Source organism: Hevea brasiliensis, chromosome 9 (genome assembly GCF_030052815.1).
Source record: "Hevea brasiliensis isolate MT/VB/25A 57/8 chromosome 9, ASM3005281v1, whole genome shotgun sequence".
Lineage (NCBI taxonomy): Eukaryota > Viridiplantae > Streptophyta > Magnoliopsida > Malpighiales > Euphorbiaceae > Hevea > Hevea brasiliensis.
The window spans coordinates 78,551,001-78,566,181 of record NC_079501.1 but is presented as its reverse complement, the minus strand read 5'-3'; positions in this window follow the sequence as shown (position 1 = coordinate 78,566,181).

Below are 15,181 nucleotides of genomic sequence, written 5' to 3'. Positions count from 1 at the left end.
TCTTTTTTGTAGTCTCAAAAATTATTTCATGAATTTTCTCCTAGGTTTAGGGCTTATAGCTGCGAAGACCGCAACTTTCCACTGGGTTACCCATCACTAGGGCATCGGCTCATTTAACTTGGTTGTATTTTATTTCTAAAATTTTTTCTAAATTTTTCTTATTAATATTTGAGTTATTTATGATTCTCTACTCTAGTTTAAATATTTTTCCAAATGTTCTAGCTGTCCGGACTGACACCGGTCATCGGAACAGTAAAATGTACGAAATTGCTACAGTGAGGATGTTACATTATATTTATAAGAAAATAAATAATTACTAAATTATTGTTTAGTTGAAGGCTAATTACATCTTATGATATTAACTCTTCCTAGCATTTTATTAATCATTCTCATGATGATTTTGAGCCTCTTTTTATTAAAATCATTCTTGTTCTTTATCTTGATATTTAATTTCCTTACTTCCTTTAATAATCAATTCAATTATATTTATACTTTTCCATGCCCAAGTAACCTATACAAATTGACTGGACTAGATAAATGGGTAAACTAGCACTGGTATCAAGTACCTCGGGCCGTCACACCATCGATCACAATGTGCCTTTCGGTGTGCACTAGAACAGCTGATAAGCCATCACAGAAATCGGGCACAAGGCCAAGTATCACAATAGTGTCAGAATGGCTAAAAGCCATAAAATCACAGAATGGCCACATAAGCCTAAAAACTACATAATGACATGATGCCATATACATTACTGCTATCAGAACCCTATTGGCATGCCAACTTATCCAAACCAATCACACTAGGCCTACCAGGGCATATTACAATTTTAGATATGAAATTCTTTGCAATTGAAGTTCAATAGTTATTATTCATCCCATTAGGCAACTAAAATTTTGACTTTTTCATAGACAATAGGTATATTAGTCCTAATATCACCAATATACTACATTTTGTATTCTAAAATTGTTGGCGTTGGTTGCCAAAACCATTTCAAAGCTTATTATTTGTTATTTAAAATTTTCAAATTTCATGCCTTAAGTTTATTGTTCCATTGGTCATTGCTACAGTGGAAATTTGACAAAATTCTCTTCAAGAAAGTTGTTCATTTATGTGTCTTCTTTAATTTATTTTTTTGAATCACTCCATTTGGAGTTTTCTAGCTCAAGATATGCTAATTTTAGCAAGGCTAGCCAGATTGGTATCTACCCAGAATTTCTGGGCAGGATCCCATTCTGGCAGCTTTGGTGTCCTAACTTTGGTGGGCAATTTCATTAAGTTTTGGTCAAATTTTGGAGTTATGTTCTTCATAAAAGTTGTCCTAAATTATCTAAGCTTTCCATTGATATAAATTTCATATCAATTGGACTTTTCTACACTGAGTTAAGACTAAATGAACAAATATTGTTCATTTAGACATTTTCCAGGGCAGAATATGTATTACCCGAATTAGGTTAATTTTTAGGCCATTCTATTGTAGTTTTCTGGGCAGGGTTTCTTCATCAAAATTGTGCCATTATGTGTCTAGTTTCATTTCCAATTAGCCTTATACCAATTGGAGCAACATAGCTTGAATTATAACCTCATGAGCACACTGGACTCAAAGGGTCCAAAATGCACTCATGAGGCAGCCTAATCTTTGCCTTAGTTAATGTCACAAGTCACTCCAAATGTAGTTCAAACTACACCAAATGGTCATTATTTGACCATTAAAACATCAATTTGTGCTCAATTACATCAACCCCTAATTTTTGGTTCAAAACTCTAAACATAATTAATCAAGGTCTCAATTTCATGCATTACACCTCCAATTTATGTTCCAATCATGTAATCCATGTCAAGGGCAGCTAATATATCACTTTACTTCAAAGAATTCATCAAAACCCTAGTGAATCCATGGCTGCCAAAATTTGAAGGGATGTACACACATGAAATTTCTTCTTACTTCTACAATTTCTAACCTAATTCAAGTCCTTACACATGAATTGAGTGAGAGAGGGAGAAAATTGGACACTAACCTTGTTGGAGCTACTCCCAAGCTTGCCAAAACCTTTCTTTTTCCTCTTCTTTTTGCTGCCTAGTGGTGATTTAAGGTGTGAGGATCAAATTTAGTGAAGAGAGTAGGTGATTCTATGGTAGAAAATGAAGGTTTGATAAGCTTAAGGAAGAGCATCAATGGTGGTTTCTATCTCTAGGGAATTTCAGCCAAGAAGACAAATGAGGAAGATGAGGGAATTTTGTGTATTTATCTCTAATTTTATCTCTTAAATAAATTTGTTAAATGGTGATTGGTGGAAGGAATTTAATTGCTTCATGCTTACACATGCATTATGTCATTATTAAACTTTTTAATTTCATTTTCTTTTCCTTCCTTTTCTACTCATTTTTAATAAATTTTCTATCAATATTTATTCACATATTATATCATATAATCCACTTACTCGACTGGACAAGTTGGTCAAAAATTATCTCTGAAGGCAAAATGACCAAAATGCCCTTCGTTTAGCTTAATGAGCTAAAATTATCTGTACCGATTAATAAAATTTTCTAAGCATTTCTTTGCATTCTAATGCCATTGAAACCTCAATGACTCTTCTCTGGAGTCCCAAAAATTATTTCATTGAATTTCTCTCGGGTTTAGGGCTACTAGCTATGAAGACATCAACTTTCCGTTAGATCACCCATCGCTAGGGCATCGACTCATTTAATTTTGTTGTGTTTTATTTCTAAAATTTTTCCTTAATTTTTCTTACACTTATTTGAATTATTTATGACTCTTCACTCTAGTCTAAATACAATTCCAGACATTCTAGCTATCCGGACAGACCTTAATCATTGGAACAGTAGAACATACGGTCAGGCTAAGTGAGGGTGTTACATACCCCTTACACCTAGTCTAACCTTGTTAATTCGAGTGCTAGCCCTCTACTAATATTTCTAAAAGTTTTGTTTATTATTCCTTTATCAAACTTCTTACCTAAAAATGCAATTCCTAAACGTATACACGCAAGTAATTCAAACAGGGGTTGTTGTATACAAATAATTTTCTTACACAAGTACTCCTTAATTAAATTAAGTGAAATTTATCGAATGATTAAAATTAATTTATTATTGACAATTTATTTTACAAACAAGTTCACTTTACAAACAACCACAAGTTTCAATGCAACTAATTAATTTATTTAATTGCCAAGTTATCATAAGGATAATTAAACTAAATAAATTATTTACATGTGTAATTTATTCTAACAAACACATGAAGGCTCAAGCAATTCCGTTCTAAAAATATTTATTTCTAATATGCAAATTTATTTTTCAATTTACCAAGTATTTAATTACAATTAGTTTACTTGTCAAAGTTTTTTCATGCAAATTAGATTTATTTTTAATTTACCTAATATTATTTAATTAAATTTCATATACAAGTGGGTTGAAGATACAAATAAAATTGATTTTATTATTTACTAAGTAAATCCTATTATTACTATATAGTATATACAAAATTATTATTTTAACATAGCTTAAATAGTACTTACCTTTTAATTATTACAGTTACTATTTGGGTAAGCTACCCTTCAAAAATGGTCTTCTTTTCTAGTATGACAAGTTAATCTCTGTCTTACTCCCGTTAAGCTCTACTAAGCTCCATGCAATTATTGCTTTTTTTGATACTTATCTTAGGGCTACTTACCAATCTTTTTTTTTAAATAAAATAAACATTACAATTAAAATTTAATCACTTACAATATGGGATTTTAATGGACCAAAACTATACAATAGTCATAGGTCCATCTAACCTAATTTTAACACTTCATAACATCATATCACATCATATGCATTATTAAAATTAGATCAAGATATAATTTAAAATTTGAACACAAAAAAAAATATAAACAAAAAGAAATTTTCAAATTTAGCAGGTTTACTATGTCTTTGTATTTGAATTTCTAAAAATATCTAAACAAGTATAAAAATTATAGAAAAATTATAGGACTTACCAATTTTTTTTAAACAAAATAAACATTATAATTAAAATTTAATCACTTACAATATGGGCTTTTAATGGGCCAAAACTATAAAATGGTCATAGGTCCATCTAACCTAATTTTAACACTTCATAACATCATATCACATCATATACATCATTAAAATTAGATCAAGATATAATTTAAAACTTGAACACAAAAATATATATATATATATATATATATATATATAAAAGGAAATTTTCAAATTTAGCAAATTCACTGTCTTTGTATTTGAATTTTTAAAAATATCTAAACAAGTATAAAAATTATAGAAAATTTACAGGAGCAAGATCAAACATCTTATTAAATTATAAAATTATTAATCAGGTCAAAATCATTACTAAAAAATTGACAAAAATTAGAAATTTTGACAGTGATAGATTTTTACTACTTTCTTAAAACTACGATATGTTTCAAACTATAAAATATTTTTTCATAAACTAATAAGAAACGTTAGAGAAGATCTTGAATTTAATTTTAGACCTAAGAATCACAGAAAAAGATGAATTGAGGGAATTATGAGCCTTGAAATTCGACTGCATTGTAAATCATAATCTAAAAACATCCTAATTTTTGATAGCCATAACTTACTCAATTTAACAGCTTTTTTTTATGATTCTTAAGGCGAAAATTATTAGAATTTCATGAAGATTTCAAATATAATTTTTATACAATTTTTACAGAAACATAAGTATATAAAAATTAATTAAAAACAAAGTGATAGTAACAAAAACATATACAGAGTTGTTATTACCCTCAAATTTATCACATATACATGAATTTTATGAACATATAAGATTATCTAAAGGCACATAAATATGAAAGAGCTGATGTATGGCATATTTCTTGAATATTCATAATTTATAATACATACTTTAAAGAAATTTTGAAGATTTGTTCAAGAAAAAGGAGGAAAGCAAGAAGAAAAGAAAAAGAGTGAGATTGAGAAAACTTATCGAATTGGAGAGATAGAGTGAGAGTTTTTCTTATGTTGTTGTTCTTTCCTCCCCTGCCTCTCTCTCCCTTGCTTTTTCTTTTTTGTGAAGTATTTATAGGGTTTAGGTCAAAAATCTATATAGGAAGTTTATGTAATCACTAAATAAGAAGATTTGAAGAGTCTTAAAGAGGAAACTTCCTATTTAATTTTTATTTTTCTTGAAAAATTAAAAAGAACTGTGAGCTTTTATTTTTTTTAAATAAATTTCCTACTGGGCCTTATTGACCTTAGAGAGTCCAATTAGATCCAATTAGGTTTTTTTAATAAAATAAATTCCCAAAACAAAAAATAAATTTCATTTAAATTTAATTAAATATTTTTTTACTCTTCAAAATTATTTTCTCCGAAAAACATGTCATACATATGATTATTTATCTCACAGTAATATAATTTTTCATCATCAAGTTCATTAAGGCCTCAATACATATGCCCACAAGGTTATAAAAATAGGGGTCTACAGTTTGCCTCCCACTTTTAACGAGATTAGAAATCAATGCGAAAGCATTGCTCAAATTTCGTCAAAGTGACAACACAATTTTTTCTATTAAAACTTTTTAAAAGCAAGTGAAATATAAACTATGAGGATTGGGTATATCTTGCTCTATCGATATAGCCTTTGCCCGAGTTAAGTTAGGACTTTGAGTTATGAGACTAGCTACGATCTCACAATGGTAAAAATTGAGTATATCTTGCTCTGTCGATACTCTCTATGTCATGGGACTAGTTACAGTCCCACAACAATAACAACTATGCGATTTAAAATTTTGTGGATTCGTATTTAGGACTGCACTCCTAAATTGCCGATGTATCTCCCTTGTTATTCTTAAAGAGGAATCAGATCTACATGTAGTTTAGCACTTGAAAAATGTGATTATACATGATCTTCTATACCTTACACACCTACAGGTGATATGCTGATGCATGTTCTTCTACACCTTACATAACTATGTCGTGCGCCCTAAACGAAGTCTAAGGACTTATCAAAAACTGATATGTGATTTGGAATTTTATAGATTCATATTTAGGATTGCGGTCCTAAACTGCCTATGTGTCCCCCTTGTTATCCTTGAAGAGGAATCAGACTCACAAGTAGTTCGACACTTGAAAACTATAGTGATGCATGATCTTTAATGCCTTACATACTTACAAGTGACATGTTAATGCATGTTCTTCTACACCTTATACAGCAATGTCATGCACCCTAAACAAAGTCTAAGGACTTACCAAAAATTGATATGTGATTTGGAATTTTGCGGATTCGTATTTAGGATCGCTGTCTTAAACTACTTACATATCCCCCTCATTATCCTTGAAGAGGAATTAGACCCACACGTAGTTCAATACTTGAAAACTATGGTGATGCATGATCTTCTACACCTTACACACGTACAGGTGATATGTTGATGCGTGTTCTTCTATGTCTTACTCAACTATGTCATGCGGCCTAAACAAAGTCTAAGGACTTACTAAAAACTAATCTGTGATTTGGAATTTTTGAGGCTTTGAACTTAGAACCTTTAGGCTTCCTACATATCTCCTTTTTAGGGAGAATCAAATTCTCTCATAGTTTGACACTTGAAAACTGCAGTGATGTATAATCTTCTATGCCTTACACACTTACAGGTGATATTTTGATGCATGATATTCTATGTCTTACACAACTATGTCGTGTACCCTAAACAAAGTCTAAAGACTTACAAAAAAAAAAAAAGATATATGATTTGAAAGTTAAGATGACTAGATCTCAAAACTGCCTATGATCTATGTGCTTTCTATCCTTCATGTATGCATGCTTATTTCCACTAAGGAATATCTTTGAAACTTCAATGAGAATGAATATCACTGGGGATTCTTTTAAAAATTTCAAAACTTTCATAATGGTATTATGGAAAACTCACTGGGGGTGTAAGAATCTTTTAAAACATTTCAAAAATGCACATTAAAAGACCACTTTTAGGTCAAAATATAATTTCTCTCTGATTTTTCTTTGAAGTCTCTTTTCCTTCTTACTATGGCTTGTCATTGTAAGACTATATTTAAATGTCTTGTCTTGATTCATTCTACTTCTTCTCTTCTATGTGTTTTATTCTTTATGCCCTAACTTTTACCTGAAATGCCCTTTCGGGTTTTCATCTTAGCGGGCTTGCTCTAACTTTTGCCTAAGTTGCCCTTTTGGGCCTTTAACTTGGCAAGCTTTGTTTTTGCTTAAATTGCCTTTTTAGATTTTCGATTTAGCTCTCTTTTTTTTCCCTCTTTTTTTCTTTTTTTTTTCTTTTTTTTTCTTTTTCTTTTTTTTATGCTTAAACTGATTTCAAAGAATTCACCATTGATTATTCTGTCATGATAAGAAAACTCACATTGAACTGAAACATGCAGTCCTACTACTACTTAGCTATTTGATGTATCCTTCTAGACACAAGTATTTGCAATCATAGCTAAATAGATTCCATTTATTGTCATGCAATTTAAAAACTTTTTTATTAATTTGGATACACCATTACCCCTTTTACATTTAGTTTTGCCAAATTTCTAACTTTTCAAAATTAGAAATAAAATTATAACCTACTGAATGGTCCTTTTGGGTCTTTCATCTAGAACTTCTCTCATTCTCCTTTTGCCTAGACCGTTCTTTTTGATTTTCAGCCTAGCATTTATTATTTTTCTTTTCTTCTCTTTTTTTTTTTTTGGTTATTTCTTTTTCTTTTTTTTCTTAACCCTAACTTTTGCCTAGAGCGCCTTTCGCGGGTTTTCAGCCTAATGGGCCTATCTCACTTGAAATACCTTTTGAGCCTGTCAAGGTTAATTGATTCCTGGAACTTCTTTGCATCCAGGTCTGATATTCTCATGATACCTCTTAAAAAATCTTCTTGACAATATATGGGCCATCCTAGTTTGTCTTAAATTTTCCTCTTGGATCAAAAGTAATGGGCCAGGCCTGTTTTAGAAACATATCACCTTCTTTGATTTTTCTTATTCTAACCTTTTTATTAAAGGCCTAGGCTATCTTTTTGTGATAAGTTTATAGATTTTTTGGGACTTTGGCTTCAAGCATCACTCTTAAGGATTCGACTTCTAACTCAATGGGTAGCACTGCTTCAGTTTCATATACCAAAGAGAATGGGGTTGCCCCGATAGATGTTCTTGTAGTAGTGCGATAACCTTAAAGAGCATAAGGGAGTTTTTTGGGTCAATCCTTACATGTTTCAACCATCTTCCTTAAAATAGTTTTCAAATTCTTATTTGCTACTTCAACTGCTTCATTAGTCTGAGGCCTATATAGTGAAGACTTTTGATGCTTGATTTTGAACTCTTCAACTGACTCCAGAAAGTCACCCTTAAACTGAGTGCCATTATTTGAGACTATCTCATGCGGTACTCCAAATTAATATATTATATTTTTTCATACAAACTTACTCATTTACTTAGCACCCATTACTCCATAGGATTCAGCCTCAACCCATATAGTCACCACAATTATAAAATTGTGGCCATTAGAAGCTATGGGAGAAATCTTCCTGATGATGTTTATGCCTCAAACTAAAAACGACCACAGTGAAGTCATACTATAGAGCTCACTTGGTAATAGATGGTTCAAGTTTCTATGGATTTGACATTCATGGCATTTCTTGACAAACTTAGCACAGCCAGTATCCATGGTAGATCAATAATAACCCAACCTTAGAATTTTTCTGGCCAAAACCTTTCCATTCATATGGGGACCACATATTCCTGCATGTACTTTTTCCATGATTTCCTCAGCTTATTTTTCTATTACATACAAGAGCAAGTGTCTTCGAAAAAACCTTTTATAGAATTGCCCCTCAGCTAATGTAAACTGAGTGGCTAATCTATGAATTGTTACTCTATCTCTTTTATTGGCTGATTGCGGGTATTCTCTTAATTCCAGATACCTCCTTATGTCCTTATACCATTTTTCTTCATCCTCTAAATCTAAATGTGCTACTGCTAAACCTTTATTGCATGAAATTCTACTCCTTATTAGGATAATTGATTGAGTTAACATTTGATCACCCTTTTCTCATAGGGATGCCAATGTAGCTAAGGAATCAGCCATCTGATTCTAAGCCTGAGGCATGTCTTTTGTAGTCATCTTATCAAAAATTAGCTATGGTTTCTTTACATACTCCAAGTATGGCCTCAATTTTCCTTCCTTCAATTCCCATTTAGCTTTAACATAAGAGACTACTAGTATCGAATCTCCAATTATCTCTACTTTCTTGGCCCTAACAACTATTAATGCTTCTAGGCCATAGATACAGGCCTCATATTTGGATTTGTAGTGATCTTTTGTTGTACTATATTCCAATCAATCCCAGGCATATCCTTATAAGACCATGCAAACACTTCTTGGTACTTTGTTAATAAAGTTACAAATCTATTTCTTTCTTTTTGAGCTAGATCTTTGGCTAACTTTATTTCTTTAGAGTTTTCTGGTGTACTCAAATTAATAGAGATCAATTTTAATGCATTAACAGAAATATATTCTAAATAAATGCCATGCATATGCCTAGTAGAATAAATATCAAATAAGTAAGCAAAAGAACTAGTCATGTTATTGATCTTTGCCCCAAAATCAACATCAAGTACATCAAAAATTTAAACATCAGCATTATTATCATTATAAAAGATAGACTCAAACTTAGGAATGTAGCTCTAAGTTCTTAGCTTTCATTCAGTCTTTTGATCAATGGTACTAATTTTTTGCTGTAGCTCTTTCACATGTTGTAGCTCCTGATCATTTATCTAGGTAATTGCCCCCTGTTTGAAGAACTTAGGAGGCTTTGACTCTTCTTCCTCTTTAGTTGGCTTATAGCCCAAACCATACCTTGTGATCTACACTTTGATCTTAGGAAAAGTCACTGGGCTATCTACATGTTTTCCTAGGCCTATGCTAGGAAAAAACTTCATTCCTTTCTTCATAATAGCCACTTTTGGATCTATCTAGTTTCATATCCTAGTAACCTAAAAACTAGACATTGGTGGAGCTGAACATCTACTAGCAATGCAATTACCTCTCCATTAGAATCGGTCCAAACATCCAAAGGACCCTAATCATCGCTTGAATCATCACAAATATCAACAACTATTATAGACTAAGGTTCATTGGTCTTTTGGATGGGTTGGATAAGGTTAACAATTTGGTGAGGGTTATTTGAGGTGGTAGAAATCATGTAAAGACCTGGTAAAGGTGGAAAATTATGGTTATGCATAGGGATGGTGCAGATATTTGGTCGATTTTCCAGGTCAGCTATCTTTTTGGCATCAATTAGATCTTGAATCTCATGCTTAAGCTAGAGGAATCGATTGGTGTCATGACTACAGGTCTGATGGAACTGACAATATTGATTGATATCATAGCTAGGTGGGAGTGGATTTAGTAGTGGTCTAGGTGCTTGGCACTACAAGAGGCCTCAAGCTTTGAAACACTCAAAAACTTTAAACAAGAGTTGGTTGAATTGGGAAAATATTCTTAGGGTGCCAAACATAGTTTGAACTTTAATAACCTTATTTTCTATTCTAGCTTAAACATCTTAGCGTTCAAGATTTCATCAAGCATTTTCTTAAACATGACTATAGTGTCTTCCATCATAATTGGTGCAGGTGAAATCCTTACTTGTTTTTTCCCTTCCCTAACCTAAGTGACCTGATCAGAAGTCTCTTTGGTGTGTTTCGAGGCTATGTTTGCTAAAAAAAAAAAGGATTTAGGGGTTAACCTAAACATGCTATGTACATGAATGCAAAGTATGAATGGATTTTTTTTTTCCAACTACCTTTACCTATTCCTAAAAATATAAAACCAAAACTGAAGTACATAAACCAGACCAAAATCAGAGCCAAAAACACAATCTAAACCCAAAAAAAAAAAAAAAAAAAAAAAAAAAAAAAAAAAAACCAAAATTGAAACCTTCGTTGTAACTAAATCTTCACCCCCTTATTCCTCAAACTCTCACGTATGGGTAGGGTGAAAATCTATCGTAGGCTTTGGTACACTAGACACACCAATAGTGGTGGTCTAGGATGATCCTCCTCTCACAAACAATGGGTTTATATCCTTAATGTTTAACCATAAGTAGGCATCATTTTGCCTAACAAAGGTTTTGAAATGGACCTGGGTCTTTACAAAAATTGGGTTTATACATAGACTTAGGTTCATTTCAACTACCACTAATACTTATAGTTTGGACAATAAGGCTATCAATCTAATACAACAAATCTACAGGATACCTAAGGCTGAAATCTAAGGCTTATGGGCTTTATTGGGTAGGAGAAAGGGTCACCCATGCAAGAGCTTATCCATTAAGCACAAAGGTTAGAGCTGTGGCTCTTTTAGAAAGGGTCACCCATGCAAGAGCTTATCCATTAAGCACAAAGTTTAGAGCTATGGCTCTTTTATATACCTGAAGGTATGGGCATAGGGTGCTAGCATTCACCAATTTGCCATAACTCGAGTGGAACTATGCCTCCTCAGTTAGTATTAGTGGGGCAAGAAGGGTAAGCATGATCCATGTGATAGTGTAGTGCAATGCAAAGAAGATTAACAAAAGAATAATATTAGACTAGTAGAAACATGCTGGAGTAACTATCCATTATCCCCAATAGCATCGCCAAACTGTAAGCATGAGGTGAAAGATCATCTACTAGTGATAAGCACTCACAAACAGCACCCAAGCTCATCCATCCAACAAGGTAGTAGTTGCACTCACTCAATACAATATAAACCAATGTGATAAGGCACTAAGAAGAAATGCAGATGAAAGAAAATGATTTAATTAAGTGTCAAGATACAATTAGAATCTGTCTAAGAGCACCTTGATCATCAGAATAAGACAAGCAATGTGATCAGGTTACTTGAATCTAAGTTCTTACAAGAAACAAGGAAGAAAAAAATTCATAGCTCACTCATTCTAATGATGGCCGAATTTACTCTCTCTTTCTCTCAATATGAATCTGATCTAAATCCCTAAAATGAAGAAGATAAGTGTATATATATATATATATATATATATATATATATATATATATATATATATATATATATATAGGTGGTGCTAACAGAATTCTGCCTACATGGCACTACAGGACAAAAAAAATGCAGCTCATTTCCCTTAAAATATGGCGGTAAGCATGGGTAGAAGCTTCCACATTTGGGACCACAAGGAAAAGGCTTCATCCTCCATGTGACAAGTGGCACATTCTGTTCACTCCTTATTTCAAATGGTTGAATCACCTCAAGCCATGTGTACAAGTGAGATGGCAACTAAGTAACCTCCAAATGCAAGGTTGACAAATTGGTGTGAGTGCCATGTCACCACTTAGATGCTGATGTGGCACCGTGTGGCATGCCATGTCACCTCTTGGATGCTGACATGGCACCATGAGGCATGTCTCCATTGCCTATTTGGGCTAACATGATCCACTTGGTCTCCAATAGTACGCATGACAGTCCCATGTGATTGGCATAAGTCTCCTGGTGCCTCCAATGCTTAATGACTGGATTTTGAAGTTCCCTTGCCCTTGCTCTAGTAATGGGGCCTCTGAACAATGGAAGTGGTTCTGGTGGCTCCTTATCATCTAGGATCGCATAAAGTGCATCAAGTAATGCCTAGGAAAGATGGTGGAGTCATATTAGTCTCACTTAAGTACCACCTCCTTAGACAGCATTTCCTGGGCATGCAATATATATAATCTTAATAGAATTGAGTCCACTGGTAAGTACCATATTTCTATAACACTACCACAGTATTAAAGATTTATGCTATAAAGGCATAGATAGATAGGACTTGCCACCCAGGTAATAACTGGGACATATTCATTATTTCTTCTGAGGAACATCTGATTAAGGCATCAATTTCCGAAGGGACAATCAAAGGGACTTGATTATTGCAATCAATTTTCCAATGGGGTCATGAATGGCAACTTACTCCTTACAAAGGTTCCACAACTATCATCACCGTGTCCCAATGTCTAGGTTCGGGATAATGGGTACATAAGGGAAATGTATTAGGCACCTCTTATACCTGGTCTAACCTCATTAATTTGAGTGTTAGTCCTACCAATGTTTCTAAAAGTGTCACGACTTGATTTCATGGGCCAGACTAGCACTAGGACCTGGGCCGGCATAAAGCCCCTGAAGCCCGAAGTAAGTCTCACTATTCCCAAAACCTTAACTAGGACCACAATCAAGGCCAAATATGGTAATAAAATAAAATAAAATATTACAAATTTATTTGGGCCAACCCAACTCAATAACTATCAGAAAAAAAAAATTCAAAACTAGGAGAGCCCAGCTCAACCCTGATACCCAACATGTACAAACTATTTAATATCATAATTTTTTTTCATTAATTAATACAATATATTCATAAAGCAATGTCACAGCAAAGTTCTAGTAATTAAACAAATAGATAAATAAATATACACAATAAAATCTATTAAACTAAGAAGCACATCCTGCAGAGAAAAATACAGGTTAGACTCGAAAAATAAACTCGCTCCTTCTGCAACCTGAGAAAAAAATATTTGAACAGGAATGAGCGTTTGACTCAAAGAGTTTAGAAATTAATTGTAGATGTAATTTCTATAACTATCTAAAAGTAGTGCAATCCTATCATGAAATGCACATCCAACACATAAAATAAATAATTCACTCAATATTCGCATGAGAAGTTAATTTGGAGTTACTCACACACCCAGTGTATCACATCAATACATATTAGGGAATTGATCTCCTATACAACTTTCTTAATCCAATACCTACTAGCGAGGTCAACTCAAGCTTGATTTTCGCTTAATAATCCAAGTGTGGGGGTTAGCGAGATCAACTCAAAGCTGTACTCACCCTGACTTATCCATACATAAGGATCAGGTCCCAGCGAGTCAAGCTCTAGCCATCATTATCTGTCCTACCCATATCCGTATCTGCACCATGCTCACACTAATACACACGCATAGCTCCAAATTATCCTCAGGGCGGCAATCAAAAATAAATAACAATAATTAAATAGGTAGCAATCAAAATGCCATCAATATGTTAACTATTTACGTGCATAATTAATTATTTATAGAATGCATGAGCATGCCAGATATATAATTAATATTGAAATTACAAAAATAATCAATATCCAACTCATAGACTGGTCGACTCGATTGCAGCTGGTCCAGCTAGAAGGAAAAGAAAGGTTAGCCGACACCAATTATCTAGACAGACACATTGCCCTCTATCAAATTTACCGACAGAATTAATTAATTAATTTAATCAAAGAAGCAAGAATATTTTCCTAAAGTCTTATTGAAATTTCGGCAGAGTCTCCCCATATAACTGGACCTAACCCCCCTGTAAGAAAATGCAATATCAACAACGCACAGAGCCTCAGGCCCACAACAGTAATTATAATGCCCATTGAGGCCTACAAGAAACCTAATCTAGGTCTAATCTTTCAAAATCCAGCTTGAGTCCCTAACTCTTCTGCGGTCCAAATAATTATTTTTAGCACTTTAAAAATTATGAAAATATTCCTGGAAATCCTTTACATTATTATTACATTAATTAAAGTTATTGTACTTAATTTTACTAAGCCAAAATTATTTTACAAATTTAACCAGCTAACTTAATCAAAGCACAAACTACACAACTTGAGTTAAGAACTACCTTTATAAATTCTGCTATTTGAAAAGCATCCAGAATGTCTGAAAATGCAAGGAACAACTATAAAAATGACCCCTTTTCATGACAGCCTGCCAAACACTCAGACTGGGTTAAAAACTCAATCCCGATTGCCAGTGAACTATTGCCAATCCAATCGCACCTAAACGAAGTCCATAAATCGTTAATAATTATCATATAATTATATTTAATTTATGGGCATCATAAAGAGTTGAAAATCTCACTAAGCGATCTAGACCATTTGATGATCGCCTCTTTCAAATGGTGTCTGATCGGAGCAGGGTCAGTCACATCTCGAAGGTTTCGTCGCGCTGAGTTCAACGGTGGTCTCGGATTGCCAATCCGAAAGCCGAATCTTCAGGTAACTCACAAAAAGATTTGGAGAGACCCATTTTTCTCTCTCCTCTCTCTCGTCAATTCTCCTTATTCTAGCCACCATTGTACTTAAGGATGGTACTAAAAGAAAGCTGGGT